This window comes from Mytilus galloprovincialis, chromosome 4 (genome assembly GCF_965363235.1).
Source record: "Mytilus galloprovincialis chromosome 4, xbMytGall1.hap1.1, whole genome shotgun sequence".
NCBI lineage: Eukaryota > Metazoa > Mollusca > Bivalvia > Mytilida > Mytilidae > Mytilus > Mytilus galloprovincialis.
The window spans coordinates 11,141,286-11,153,861 of record NC_134841.1 but is presented as its reverse complement, the minus strand read 5'-3'; the positions used below and the strand labels follow the sequence as shown (position 1 = coordinate 11,153,861).

Genomic DNA, 12,576 nt, shown 5'->3' with positions numbered 1-12,576 from the left:
TTTACTGTTGAAATTATTTGTTATGTTAAAATAGATAATTATTCACCTTGAGCGATGTATTATTGTTAAACATTAGATAATTCTTTTTTGCGAACCCGTCTTCTGCTGCATGTGTGATTACTACATATCGTATTACTACACGGGCCTCAAGGGATTTCAAATCGAAAATAAATGCAAAATAAATGTTTTTGTGTCTTTCAAAACACAAATAATATATAGACAATAACTGTTTAGTGTCTTTAAATATCAGCTGTATTTGTACGAGGCTAGGAAACAAGGTGTATGCGAGCTTTTAGCGAGCTATTACACCTGTTTCGAGCCGAGTTCAAATACCGCTGATATTTAAAGACACTAAACAGTTATTGTCTTTATCCTGCAATTAATTCTGTATATTATTTGTGTTTTGAAAGACACAAAAACATTTATTTTGCATTTATTTTCGATTTGAAATCCCTTGAGGCCCGTGTAGTAATACGATATGTAGTAATCACACATGCAGCAGAAGACGGGTTCGCAAAAAAGAATTATCTAATGTTCAACAATAATACATCGCTCAAGGTGAATAATTATCTATTTTAACATAACAAATAATTTCAACAGTAAAAATAAATAACAAAACATTGTCCAATTTGAGACAGGAGTGTACGAGTTGTCCTACGCTTCAGACTCGACATTCACTAAACATGCATGCTGAATGTAGTATTCGTTGGTATTAAGCCAGACCCTGCCGGAAGTGCACGATCCCATGATGCCTCTCTCTCTCTCTTTCCGGAAACATAATCTACAAGACGTAACAGAATTACCAAAAGAGACAATCGCCTTGAAATAAGACGCCTGAGACATCATCAAGCTTCTTGGGTAAGTTTCATATTTACTCGGGATCACAACATTGGCGCTGCGAGCACTTATTTGCGTGGTGCACTGCAAGTAATTGCTTATATTGTGATTTGAGGCGACGTTCGCTTCAACAGTGTTTCCCGCGGAAAAGGATTCGGGGGAAACCTTTACCGATCGTTTTTTGTTGTGTAATACTCTGGGAGAGAATATTACATAACATTACAGGGGTTTTGCAGCGCGGTAGAACCCCTGTTTTTTGTGTAGCATTGAGTATTCGTTGTTTTTTCGTATTTTCAAGACGACTTGGATCACGTGACCTGGGAGGAACGGGGAACCAGTCGTGTTGTTAATTGTTCTGTTTACCTCTGATAACTGCAGACCAGAAGGACGGGTTACCAGTAGTGTTATTGTTCTGTTCTGTTTGCTTCCGCTAATAACCGCAGACCAGAAGGACGGGTTACCCTATAAAGCGGAAGTTTTGTTATTCAATAAAAATAAAATAAAATAAAAACATCTGTATTATTAAAAGAGTTGGTTGTTGTTGTTTATTGATAAATAAACTTGGTACAAAAACAGTGTTGATTGTTTACAGTTACAATGTCCATCATAAACATAAACACTTGTAGCTTTCAAGAGTTACTTCAGCTCCCAGGTATAGGAATAAAAACTGGGGAGCAAATTATGGACATAAGGGAGGGTAAGGGTTTTGTGACTGAGTCAGATCTAGCCACAATATCCCATCTTCGAGTGACAATGGCCCTCCTGTCTAGGCTAGACTTCAATCAAAATGGGGGTGGCCAAAATAATGGACCACCACCTGAAGCCCAAGGCAGGCACAATGAAATGTTAAGCAGGGTTAACACATTAATAGGTGGGGGACACGTTGCCTCACAAGGCACCCCAGCACGGGTACATGCCCAATCAGAATTTAAGCAAGAGGCATGGCATCAGGGGCAAAGTCCTGGACCCTGGAATGGTCCTAGTCAGATGGACTCTGCCTTTCTTGAGTGTAGCCCATATTCCGGGGATGCTGGAGCTAGACCTAAGACCCCAGGAAATTGGGATGGGGGATACAGGGAACAAATTACAAAAAATGAGTGGAGTCAACCCATGATGGGTGACCCAAACCAAAGTAACCCCCAACATCAAGGGAGTAGTATCAATGCCAAACAGCACTGGCCAGGGGAAGCCAGTGCATGGGACAAAACCGTTCCAACTAAAAGGGGCGCACCTTCATACCCCATGGGTCACACAAGCAACTATGCAGGTCAAGGGTCAGCACCCTGTACCCAACCAGCTCACACTGGTGGGGGACAGTATGAAACACCCCGCAGTAGGTATGGCAAGTGGCAAGACAATAGGGGCGAGGACCCCAGGCAAGGACCTGCCCCGACGTATGAAGAAAGACCAAACAACAGGGGTGAGGACCCAAGGCGGACCCCTGCCCGTGCCTATGGGGATAGACAATCCCAAACTCAGTACAACCAAGGGTATACACCGGTGCCCCCACAAGGGGTCACCACTGGGGGGAGCTACGAGCAACATGCTTACCCAATGCCACACAATGAGGATAGGCCCAGGGAAAACATAAGGGGACCTGACAGCAGAGGTGGGGCACGAGCAACTTCAGGTGCAGTCTCTAAAGTTAGCAATGCCCCAAAAAATATCAAGTATGACGGGAAGGGCAACTGGCAGGCCTTTTTCACAAAATTTGCTAGATACGCAGAGGTTTGTGAATGGGGTCCCCAGGAATGTAAAGACCAACTTTGCTGGTGCCTTGAGGGGAAGGCCAGCGAATATTATGCCCTCATAACGGAAAGGGACAGGGAGGTAAGTTATAGGGAGCTTGTGGAAAAGCTTCACAAGCGCTTTGGTTTCAAGGCACTCCCCGAGACCGCCCGGGTTCAGTTTAACAATGCTCGGCAAGCCCCTGAGGAGTCTCTGGAGGACTGGGCTGACCGGGTGTTGTCCTTAGCCACTAGAGCCTTTAGAACCCTCCCTGATGACTATATGTATGAGCAGGCCGTGATGCGGCTGTGTCAGGGTATTGAAAATAAAGAGCTGGGGGTGCAAGTTTCTAATCTTCAGCCCCAAAGCATAGAGGAGGCCGTAGATAAAATACGGCTATTCCAGCACAATACCCAGGCAATATATGGGAGGTCAACCAGGCGTGAGGTTAGGCAGGTAATGGGTGGCCGGTATGATGACCACCAAGAGGTGTTCCAAGAGTACCAGGTACCGCAGGTAAGAGCCACTATGGCCCCAGAGAGGGCCCCAGTGAGTACTTGGAAAAGTGAATTGGAAAAGACCAATACAAAATTTGATAATAAGTTGGGTCAAGTGCATGAGAAATTGGATGACATGATGGACCAATTTAGGAAACTCCTCACTTGCCCTCCGGCAAGAAGCCCCTCACCGGGCGGACGGCCAGCTGGCGGAGGATGTTTCCACTGTGGGGAGAGAGGACATTTCAAACGGGACTGCCCAAAATTTAGGGGACGGTCACCATCAAGAAGCCCATCCCCATATAGAGGGTCTGGGAGGGAAAGTGTATGCTATAACTGCTATAAACCTGGGCATATGCGAAATGAGTGCCCAGATCTGCAGTCAAAAGAGAAAACGGTAACTTTTGCTGACCAATCTCGTATGGCACCAAGTTCGTTAAACTCCAACGGGGCAGCTCCACAGGTCAGAGCAAGCCCCCAAAAATAGAGTTTGGCCTGTCAACAGATGTGCAGTTTAGGGATCAAAATGTAGGGGAAGTAACCTTGGAATATCAGGGCCCAAAATCAGTTTGTCAGGGGAATGAGGTAATGCCCATACAAATACAAGAGGCAGAGGGGTTGTTATCAGTAGAGTCTGAAGGGGAGGGCACCCAGGACATAGAGTCTGTAAATAACCCAACCCCTGAGTGCCCATTAGAGGATAAGGAGAATGCTTCCTCCGATTCAGAGGAGGAAGTAATCCAAGACCATGGAGTTGACCGTCACTTGTCAAAAACACTGATATATGTGTTGCGGCATGGTGCCAGTAAATGGGGACTCAAGGTTCTCCCTGGGGGATTCGTGTATGTTGATGAGCTCCTGTCGAGGCACCCAGGATTGTCAGGGTACACTCTCAAGGAGCTCACCCGTCTGGTTGAGGTAGACGTGGACAAACGTTTCACTTTAGAGAGGGACCAAGATCATGGTTGGTGGAAAATAAAGGCAAACCAGGGGCATTCCATTGAAGTGGGATCTTTTGGTATGCCCTCTGTAGAGGAAAATACTGTTGCCCATGCCTACCACTACACAACCATGCTTGCCTGGGGGGATATAGAAGAGGAAGGGTTGAGACGGATGAATAGGCAGCACATTCATCTATTGAGTGAGGTACCCCCTACCTTCAAACCTCATTGGGAAGTACAGATAAAGATAGATGTACCAAGGGCTCAGGCCGAGGGTTACGAGTTCTATTGGGCACCCAGTAGGGCTATATTATGCCCGGGTAACCAGGCAGGAGTCTTGCCCGTCAAGTTCTTTAGGGAGGTTGTTCATCTAGACTCTGGAGAACAAATCAAATTTGGACCCCTTATTGTCCAGTCAGTGCTTACCCAAGATCAGGGGGACCCTGGGGGTGAGGAGAGAGGAGAAATACCAGGGAGCTTATGGTTTGAACGCGAAGATACAAGCCTGGCAGCAGTAGCTATGGCCAGTTATGGAGAACCCCAGGGTAGCTGGGACTCCACTGAAGACCATAGCCCTCCCAGGGCGGTAAGAACCATTGATACTGACCTGGAAAATAATGAGGAAGCCCATAACAGTGGGGCCTCCTCTTCTGAGGGGGAAGCAGACACTACATTGGTTGATGAGGAAAATGATTGTGAAATTGTCACTGTCTGTCAGCTCCGTTCCGGGACAGTATTTAGGGTACCCATAAAAGTTCAGGGGCAGAGTTTGTTTGCTGTGGTGGACACTGCAGCAGAAGTGACCCTAATATCAGAGGAGGTATACAGGTCCCTAAAGTCTGTGCCCCCCATCCTCAGGGAAGTCATCATGAATACAGCAGGAAAGGGGATGCAAATGAATGGGTATGTTGTCGGGCCCGTGAATTTGGAACTGGGTTCCAAACTCATACAAACAAATCTGTATGTGGCCCCTATAGAGGACGACATGCTGTTGGGTTTCGACTTATTAAGGGCACATTGCATCGACTTGCAAATGTCAGATGGACAGCTGCGGGTAGGAGACGAGGTCATACCCATGACTATGGGTAAGGTCGGGCAGGCACCAAGGGTAGCTAACGTGACAATCCGTGATAAAGTTACGGTGCCGCCCAATTCAGTGATGAAGCTCAGCTGCCAGGTTAACTGTGAAATGCCCAGTTATATTGTCGAGGCAGGCAGCCCCTCTGGTCTTTTGGTTCCCCGCACTTTACATGCGGCGGGGAGCCAACCAGTAGTATGTCTGATAAATACTTCAGATAAGCATGTACATGTGCGTCAGGGGGAATTAATTGCCCAGGCGGTAGAAGTTGAGAAAATAGAAGTCCCGGCAAAGGTACGTGTAGTAGGTACAGGGGGGGGGTACTGGCCCAACAGAATCTGACCAGGGAGTCCCCGAGCACCTCAGAGATCTCTTTGATCGCTCCAAGACACTACTGGGAAGCCAAGAGCAAGAAGCCCTGGCATCTCTGTTAAGGGAGTATGGGGATGTCTTTGCAGCAAGTGAGTTTGATTTGGGGAATTTTTCGGCCATTGAACACCAAATTGACACTGCAGGACACCCCCCAATAAAGCAACGAATGAGGAGAACCCCTATTGGGTTTGCTCAAGAGGAGGAGACCCACTTAAAGAAAATGTTGGAGGCAGGGGTCATTCAGCCTTCAGTTTCTGAATGGTGCTCTGCCCCGGTACTGGTAAGAAAGAGGGACGGGGGGGTCAGGTGGTGCATTGATTATAGAGCTTTAAATTCTACCTGTGTAAAAGACGTATTTCCTCTAGCTTTAGTAGAAGAGTGCCTGGATACCCTTGCAGGGAATCGGTGGTACTCTAAGCTGGACGCTAACTCAGCGTATTGGCAAGTGAAAATCAAGGAGGAGGATAGGTCAAAAACCGCATTTATTTCAAAATACGGCCTTTTTGAGTTTGCCAGGATGGCATTCGGGCTCTGTAATGCCCCAGCTACTTATGCCAGGGTCATAAGCTTGGTTCTAAGGGGGTTAACCTGGGATATAGTGTTGGCCTTTCTGGACGACATTTTGGTTCTGGGAAAGGATATAGCTTCTCATTTGGCCAACCTGAGGGCGGTCTTACAGCGCTTTAGGGAATACGGCCTCAAGCTTAAGCCAAAGAAATGTGAACTGTTTCAAGAACAGGTAGAATTCCTGGGCAGACTAGTAAGCAGGCAGGGTATGAATATTGGCCCAGGCTATATAGAGGATGTGAAGAAATGGCCAGCCCCTCACAATACTAAAACGGTAGAGCGTTTTCTGGGGTTCGCCAATTATCACCGTGCTTTCATTGAGGGGTATTCTAAAATCGCAGTTCCCCTTCAAGATGTTACAGGCAAAAGGTCGTTCACATGGGGGGAAAAACAGCAGGAGGCATTTGATAAACTGCGGGAGGCTCTCACCTCTGCACCCCTACTGACCCTGCCCAATACCTCTGATCCATTTATCCTAGATACAGATGCCTCAGACTATGCAATCGGGGCAGTCTTGTCCCAAGTACAAAATGGGGAGGAAAGGGTAGTTTGCTATGCCAGTTGTACTTTAACTCCAGAGCAACGGCGGTATTGCACCACCCGGAAGGAGCTCCTGGCCGTAGTACGCTTCACCAGACAGTTCCGGCACTACTTGCTGGGAAGGAACTTTGTAGTCCGCACAGACCACAGTAGCCTCACCTGGCTGCTTCGCTTTAAGCAGCCCCAAGGGCAGCTGGCCAGGTGGCTCGAGGAGTTGAGCCAATATCACATGGAGGTGCGACATAGGGCGGGCTCCAAACACATAAACGCGGATGCCCTGTCCAGAATGCCTGTTGACTCTCCATGTCAGGACTTTAAAACCGAGGTCAACTTGGCAACCCTGCCCTGTGGGGGTTGTCCATACTGTGCAAGGGCTCAAGCACAGTGGTCTAAATTTATGACTGATGTGGATGACGTGGTCCCATTGGCATCCAAAGGAACAGGTGTGGGGAAACGGTCTGTAAACAAAATACTGGTCACTGGCCAAAATTCTGATGAGGTTGGGTTTTTAGATGAAATACCGGTTGCCGATCCAAAACCAGCCGATGAGGGTATTTGCATATCACGAGTGACAGTGGCCACGGTGGGTAGAGATGTGGTGATAGTCCCAGATGACCCAGAATGTTCCATCCGGGTTGTCCAAGATGGGCTTGGGGTGGTTTTAGGGAAATATTCTGTTGAACAAATTTGTGACGCACAGAGCAAAGACCCGGAATTTAAGTGGCTCACTGAGTGGCTTGACGATAACAGTTGTCAACCTGCTCAGGGGGACCTGTTTCGAAGTAGCCAACCGGCAAAATTTTACTGGACAATCAAGGAGAGGTTCAGTAGGGATGAACGGGGAATGATAATGTATCATGCAAAAGACGGAGAGGGAAATAGGTTGCTGGTGCCCCGAGAATGGAGGAGGGACATTATGGAATTATGCCATGACATCCCCTCAGCTGGGCACCAGGGCATGACTAGAACCCAAGAAAGAGTAAAACAGTTTTACTACTGGCATGGGCTTAAAAGGGACTTGGAGGGCTATGTGGCAAGTTGTACGGCATGTAACCAGAGCAAGAAACCGAATAAGACTGCAAGGTGTCCAATGACAATGTTTCACGCTGGGGCTCCTATGGAGAGAGTGCACCTCGATTTTGTAGGGCCCCTACCAAAGTCAGACAGAGCAAATGAACACCTGCTCATGATTGTAGATCAATTCAGCAAGTGGGTGGAGTGTATCCCCCTCCCCTCTCAGACGGCTGAAGTCACGGCAAGGGCGGCTGTTAACGATTTTTTCTGTAGGTTTGGGTATCCATATGAAATATTTACAGACCAAGGCCGTAATTTCGAGAGTTTACTCTTCCAATCAGTTTGTGAATTGCTCCACATCCACAAGGCTCGGACCACCCCATATCGCCCTTCTGCTAATGGCCAGGTAGAGAGATTTAATCGAACCCTCCTGGCCTCCATCAGGTGTTTTGTGGGTACCAATCAGAAGACTTGGGACTTACACATTCCCCAATTAGCGGGGGCAATTAGGGCATCAGTGAATCGATCCACCGGGTTTACCCCCAATCGCCTCATGTTGGGCAGAGAGGTAAACCTCCCTGCTGAGTTAATGTTCAGGCCACCAAAAACGGGGCAACCTCCAGACCTGGCCGGGTATGTGGGTGACTTAGAAGAGGCTCTAAGGTCTGCCCATGAAATTGCGAGGGCAAACCTCAAGACCTCCCAGCTTAGAGCTAAGCAAGCATACGATCTTAGGGTAGTTGCTCGTCAGTACAAGGTAGGGGATGTTGTCTATAAGCTGGACACAGCTTCACTGCCAGGGAAGTGCAAAAAGCTAAACCCTATGTGGAGGGGGCCAGGGGTCATCCTAGCAAGAATCTCGCCTTACCTGTATAAGGTAAAAATGAAGAAAGCCCTCACCACGGTGAACCATGACCGTTTGAAGCTGTGTAGGGATAGGGAGCTACCGGTATGGGTCAATCGGGCAATAGAAGAGCTTCAAAATGGGGGTGTGGCCCAAGCAATGCAACCTAACAACCCAGTAACCCCTTCACAAGATAATGTTCAAGATCCTGTCAGGGTGGACCAGGTGCCCCCCACCCTACAATCAACTGAGGGTAGAAAAACAAATGCCTCAGGAAGTACTGGGGCACTGTACTGCACTTGCCGAGGACCTTATACGGGAGAGTTTATGATCTCCTGTGACAGGTGCAGTGAGTGGTACCATGGCAGGTGCGTGGGAATCTCTCCACAGGAGGCGGAAGAATGGGAGAACCAGGACTACATATGCTCTGGTTGTAAGATAAAACCAGGTCCACCGCACGTTAGTCTGAACCCTACGGGACTGCGCAGGTCAGCCCGTAGGAAGGGTTCAGAATAGGGTGCTGTTATGATGCTGTTGTTGTACATAAGGAGTCTTTAAGTCATTGTAAATAGTTTCAGATATTGTAAATAGGGAGGCAACTATTTAACTACATTGGTATCTAGTTAGATAGCTGCTATATTGAACGACGAGGCCAGATGTAATTAAGTTGGGCCTTCAAATGTTGTATTTTTTGTATTTGCAGAAAAGACATGTCCAGTGACGAGGGGAGTTCAGGAGGCAGCCCAAAAAGAAGTTGGGCTGCCGAGGAAAAGAAAGAGCAGAGAGAGGTAAGCCCCAGGGGACGACACCACGATAGGGTCCCCTCAGTTGAAAGGGTTGTCCCAAGCCAGGTTGATGCAAAGGGTCAGGATGGGGAGTTCGAAGCTAAGGTCCCAGGAAAAGACATCTCTGGGGACCACAGGGACTCCTCCCCAAAGGCTAGGGATACGGGTTCTGGGCTAGTTAGGGGCACCAGGGATGGGAGCCATGATTCCAGGGCCCGGTCAGGTAGCAGGGAGGACAGAGTTAGGGACCCCAGTGGAGGAAGGAGCCGCTGTTCCGTTTCCAGGAGCACTCCAGGGGCCGCTGTCCCGATGGCTAGGGACACCCCTGTGGGCATTCCAACCGACCGGGATGCTCACAGCGCGCCTCCACTGGGTAGGGGTTTTCAGGGGCGTAAGGAGACCACCCAAGAAAGGAAGAGAAGAAGGAGTCGACAGAAAGAGCGACAACTCGAAGAGACAGCCAGGCTGCAGAGGGCACTAAGGGAGGCCCAACAGAGGCGGACACCAAACTCGTTCCAGGGAGGAGGAAGAAGGGACACAGGGGTGTCGTGGCAAAGGACACCCCCAACATAACTACACGCCCACTGGGACAGGGGTGTCAGGACAAAGGACACCCCAGAAGTATAACACACCGAGAGGGACTGGGGTGTCGGGTTATATGACACCCCAGGGAGGCTGTCAGACGAGGAGGACTGGGATGTCAAGTCAAGGGACACCCCAACAAGACTACCAGCCGAGGGAGACTGGGGTGTTGGGCCAAGGGACACCCCAAGGAAACCAACAAGCCAGGGGGGCTGGGGTGTCAAGGCAAAGGGCACCCCAACCAGACTACAAGCCGAGGGAGACTGGGGTGTCAAGTCTAAGGACACCCCAACCTGACTACAAGCTGAGGGAGACTGGGGTGTCAGGCCAGAGGACACCCCAAGGACCTACACTGCCAAAGTTGATGGACATCCCCACCCTACAGCAGTGCCCCATCCAGGGTTGCCCCATAAGGGCATTGGATATTCAGCCACATGTGATGCTGGAACATGTGGCTGAAGTATTCGGAGAACAACGAGACCAACCAAGGGCTTCCCTCGCTCCAATCAGGGTAGCAGCACTACAGGCACAGGCCTGGATGCTAGTGGGTGGGGACCTAGAGGATTTGGTCACCCATGTGAATAGGCTGGAGATAACACGGCCCCACATCATTGGGCAGGCAGTCCAGGGGCAGATGGAGGAGGTATGCCGGGAAGGGGGACGACCAGTTCCCCCATACTTCTCAACAGCACCGGTCAACTCTCCTGGAGCCCTCATTGACTGGAGGGTCCAGGCAGCCATAATGGGGGAGTTGGGAGACAGGGCGGATGCGTTTAGGGGAATGTTTAGGCTGCAAGGTCCCCGGGCAGCCATGGGGTCCTCAGCAGGCCAGATAGGACAGGCAGAGGGGGGAATAGATCCGTTGAGGTCCCCCTCCGACTCCCCTCCAGGAAAAAAACTATTTGTGGACAGTGCAATCAGGAGTCCAACACCTCCCGCATTTGACTCCCACTTCCATTTAGATCGGGGGTGGAGGCAATGGAGGATGAACGGGAGGATGGACCGGCAACGGTTCATCGAGATGCGCCTTCCCACCCCCCCAAGAAACCCAGTGGACCTAGTAGGAGGGGTTATGGTGTATTGTGACCCAGGGACATGGCCATCTGCATTGGCATTGCAGGAACCCCCTGGAGGATCACCCTGGGTCACAGCAATAGGAGTCCACCCCAAAAAGGCCCAGCAGCTGGACGATAGTTCGTTCGACAAGATGGAACGGCTGCTGGGGTTGCCTGGGGTAAGGGCCATTGGAGAAGTTGGGTTGGACCAGAGCCAGCGGGACCCACCTCTTCAAAGGCAGGTTAGCACCCTAAGGTGGGTCCTAAATTTGTGCAAGGGGAGGCCAGAGGTTCCCCTCATTCTCCATATTAGAGGGGCTCCAGAGGATCGCCATAGTGCGGAGGCGCACCTGAAAGCCCTAACAATAGTCCGGGAGAGGGTGGACCCTCAGCAGAGGATCCATCTCCATTGCTTTGATGGGGGCAGGCAGGAAGCGAGGCGTTGGAGGGATGCCTTCCCCAATATCTATTTTGGGTATACGGGGGAGGTAATCCGGTTTGACCAGGAACAAGGGCAAGTGGTGTCGTCCCTCCCCCTAGACAGGATACTTCTGGAGAGTGATGCCCCCTATTTCAGGCCATCATGGGTGCCCAATCACAGCCATGGGCATCCCCAGTATATTGCCGAGGTGGCAATGGGACTTTTGGCCTTTAGGTCGGGGGACACCCTTTGGGCATTGCTGGAGGCCATCACCAGCAATGCACGAGTTCTGTATAGGGTGTAGGTAGTGGGAGCAGTTTTCGTGTACATAGGTGTAGATATCTGTAAACTTGTCCAGAGAGGATAGTTATTTTTGGTGTAAATATCTGTAAACTTGTCCAGAGAGGACAGTTAATTTTAAGTTCGTTTTGTTAAATTTATTAAAGTAACTTACTAGCCCCACCTACATTTTGTAATCAAGGGGGCATCACCAAGGATATGAGGGGACTGGGATCGTTGCTGAAAGGGGTAAGGGACTGGCTATACGTTCCAACAGGGTTAACTTAATTTAGCAATCTCGAAAAGAAAACGAATAATTAGTACCCTTGTCTAATCTGGGCCCCTCTCATCTGAGGGGGCCCACCTGGAAAATTCACTATTATTATTTTGGACAATTTGGCAATAAAAAAAAAAAGAAAATTCTATACTTACAACAAACATATAAAACTGGGGGGAGTGTAGTATTCGTTGGTATTAAGCCAGACCCTGCCGGAAGTGCACGATCCCATGATGCCTCTCTCTCTCTCTTTCCGGAAACATAATCTACAAGACGTAACAGAATTACCAAAAGAGACAATCGCCTTGAAATAAGACGCCTGAGACATCATCAAGCTTCTTGGGTAAGTTTCATATTTACTCGGGATCACAACATGAAATTGACATGGTTGTTTGTGTAACACAATCATACACATTAAAGTTTTGAAATCGGTAGTTGTCATCGTAGAAAAGACTGCGGTTCGTGTGTGTATGTTATCAGAAAATTGGTGTGATTCTTATTGCTCAAAAGAAATTTTTGAAAACAAACAGAACGTATAAAAGTAAACGTTAGTCTGCAATTGATACGTCATTGGAATGCGACTCCCAATACACATTCTGAGGTCACATAGGTTCATACAATACTCAGTCCGGCAGTGGGCGGAGCTTTTAAGCGATATCTGTATAGTGTACAGATACAGCATAGCGATATCTGTAGGGCTGTATCTGTATAGTAGGACACCCAATTGCAGGATAAACAGAATTAATTGCAGGATAAAGA

General features: G+C 48.9%; 1 long non-coding RNA gene across 1 annotated transcript; it reads left to right on the top strand.

Annotated features, from left to right (window-relative positions):
* The first annotated feature begins 703 nt into the window (after window positions 1–703).
* LOC143071337 (uncharacterized) lies at window positions 704–11,960 on the top strand. The gene is made up of 2 exons (XR_012976878.1): window positions 704–858; window positions 9,122–11,960. It is a non-coding gene; the product is annotated as an uncharacterized LOC143071337 (long non-coding RNA).
* Window positions 11,961–12,576: the final 616 nt, after the last annotated feature.